This window comes from Medicago truncatula, chromosome 7 (assembly GCF_003473485.1).
Source record: "Medicago truncatula cultivar Jemalong A17 chromosome 7, MtrunA17r5.0-ANR, whole genome shotgun sequence".
NCBI classification, from domain to species: domain Eukaryota; kingdom Viridiplantae; phylum Streptophyta; class Magnoliopsida; order Fabales; family Fabaceae; genus Medicago; species Medicago truncatula.
In genome coordinates this window covers 24,292,725-24,296,100 of record NC_053048.1, presented here as the reverse complement: position 1 = coordinate 24,296,100, position 3,376 = coordinate 24,292,725, and positions in this window count along the sequence as shown.

Here is a 3,376-nt window from a genome sequence, read left to right as displayed (position 1 = left end):
AGGGATTTTCTAACATGTGCAATGTTGCACAGCTTAAGAAGCATTAAATACATTTTTTTTCACATAAACCGTCAATTAATAAACCGGGTCATCTTACCGAGTTATCCGGTTTAGTCTGGTTCAGTCATGCGGCTCAACCAACGACTCAGTGGTTCGATCATTAACCTAATGACCAGTACCCCTATCGAGTCGATGACCGTACCGAATTTTAAAACTATGGATATATCTTCCCGCTTCTCTTTGTTGTTTTGTCCACATTTGATCTCAATTAAAACACAAGTAATTTTCAGTTCTCATAGACCACAACATATACCAAATAAAAAATGACATACAAATGAGCTTAATTAATGTATCAAGTAGATGCTATTCTTCTTAATTTTATTTTTTCCTCGGTTACAAAGAAACCGTAACAAAAAAACTACTACTCATATTTAATTCATATTTCATTAAAAAAATATTATTATTTTTTTTGGAGAGATATTGTAATGTTCTAAAATTCTTGCAAAAACTCATTCAAAAAGATATTTAACCCTACATTTCTTTAGTTTACATTTTTTGAGACATTAAATTAATTTAGTGGAGGATAAATAATAACGATGATATATATTAAGAGAGTGGCAATGTTTCAATATAGTGATATATTTGTTGTTAGATGACACATCAGCACAATCAAAGTAACTAAAGTTTTACTCCCTCCATCCCAAATTGTATGATGTTTTGACCATTTCACACGTATTAAGAAATGTAATTAATTTTGTGTGGGGAAGAGAAATTATGAGTTGTTTTACAAAATTATCCTTAATAAATGGTATGGAAAAGATAAATGAAATAATTGAAAGAAGAGAGACTAATTAATAGTTAAGGATATAATAGGAAAAGTAATATTAATATTTCATTGGTATTGTAAAGCGACATATAATTTGGGACAAATTTTTTTTTTCAAAGCGACATACAGTTTGGGATGGAAGGAGTATATACATATGATAGCATTAGATAGTAGCAGCTAACACACTCTTGGTCTCTTGTTAAAAAAAACACACTTGGTCTATAAATCATCAATCGAAAGTTGAAAGTGACTCTTCAACTATTTAAATAACTCTTAAAAGGGTATATATAGATCTCACATCATCAAAATCATAAACTACAAAGAAGTGTGGGGAATTTGGAAACAGAAATCATACATAGACACCCTTGTCTTTTACTACTCCTTGTACCGCTGCCCACGTGGCATTGAATTTTTGCCTCATCTAATAAAAAAAAAACTTCTCTCTCTTATCTGGCTCTCTCTTCTCCCTCTCTCCTCACCTCAAACCTCCACCTTCCGCCGAAAACTCCCTGTCATTTGCTTCCCATCAACTTCCAATTCTCTCTTCCTTACAACAGTCACCACCACCACCGTCGCTCAACCCCTGTCCAGATCTGGAGAAAACCGTCGCAGCAGGTGGCCTCCATATCCTGCCACCATTGTAAAACAACAGATCTGAAAAGATTCAACGGCGTAGATGTTGTTGTTGTGTTGGAAGGATAAACGACGGGGGAGAATGATGAAGATTACAATGGTGTTGAGGGAGGGAAGAGGGTGTGATCGGTGGACCAACCACGGTGGTAGTGGTGAGGGAGGGTGGATGGTGTAGTCGGTGGTGGTGATGGAGGTTGGATGGTGCGGAATGAAACAGAGAAGGAATAGAAGATCTAGCACCGGAGAACGGGAGATTCATCGGCGAGTTGTCGCCGGAAACGAAAGAGGCAAAGAACGTCGTCGTCAAAAATGGAAGAGATAGAGGACGACGTTATATCCGGTAACGGAGGCAAAGGACGGCGAGGACCGTGTCGACAATTGTGATGGTGGTGAACAGTGAGGTGCTATGATTTTGTTTCTTCCGGTAGTGAATAGTTAGCACGCAGAGGAGAGGAGAGGAAGATGGTAGGTTTATAAGCATTTTTACAAAACTGTCCTCCATTTAATGTTGAAATATCAAAAATGCCTTGCCACATGGGGGTGTATGGAGTGTTTTGCCAGCTGGGGTTGTATACCTATCAGCACTCATTTGGAAATGATGAATAACTACCTTAATTTAAGAATATTATAAAGTGGTTATCTTTTTTTTTTCTTTTTTTTCAATTGGTATTTTTATTTTTATTTTTGAGGTTGTGTTACTTTTACATGTCATTTGAGTAACACACAGAAATACATGATTTTTATTCATAAAAGAAAACTCCATGTGACTACTATCCTTTATAATTTATTTTAATTTTATGTAAATAGAGGTTTATACTTAAAAATGCTTACTTTTTAAAATCTCAAATGTGTACACATATAAACTTAGCCGCCTAAACCTTCTCTATCAAAATATTTGATAACTTAACTCCCAAACATAGACTATAATAAGTCAAGTAAAAGAAAAAAAAAAGTAGACAATAAGAAAAACCTCCTCAATAAAACTACAAATTTGTATGAACTAAAACCTCACAACCTACATTGTCCAAAAAAATTCATTAGTAAAAAAAACTTCGCCATTATTAGTAATCACATTCTTTACTTTCTAAATGTCATGCATAAAACCTGGAAACAAAATAACAAAATAAAAGTTGCATTAGTCTAAGAAAATAGTGTGCTATGATCTAGATATGATATTGTAAAACATATATGTCGCATACATCAACCTTTTTTTAGGGAATATATAAATCAATTTGTCGACTAAGAACCACATCACTTTAGCAAAACCGAGAAGAGATATTCATCATAGAGGTGAACGCAGACAATTAGAATTAGAATTATTTGATAGACATTGGGAAGATCAAGAATGAAGATTCAAGAGGCTTCAGAAGACTTTACAGAGGGAGGAATTCTGTTCCTAGGTCCTAAGACAACTTATTTGGAAGCAATCACCCAAAACGATGGAAAAACATAGAATTTGCGCCTGGAGATCACACTCATGCGCCTAGGGCATGGTGTGTGTGCCCCGTGCACTGAAAAAGTACGGGGCAAAAAACGTCTTTTCCTGCTTTTTTGTGGGTAAAACCACGATTTCAGCCCAAATCCATGTGGAATCTTTCACTATAAATACAACCTTCCTCATTCATAATTTCTTGTTCAGAACTGGAGCAGTTCAAGAGGAGGACGATTCTAGAAGCTTCACAAGGAGTTTTTCTATCTTATATACTTGTTTTTCTTGAGTATGTTTTTATCTTTAGTAATTTGTCTTTAGTTACTATGTGTTACTAAATCTTATTAAGTTAGAGTTCTAAGATGAACCTCTGCTTATTTTGTGGGATAATTATTTAATTTAATGTTGTTTATTTTATTTATTTTCTGTTTGCTAGTAAGTTTTATTAGGTTTAGTTTATTTGCATTGTAGTGCAACCCTAACTTAGG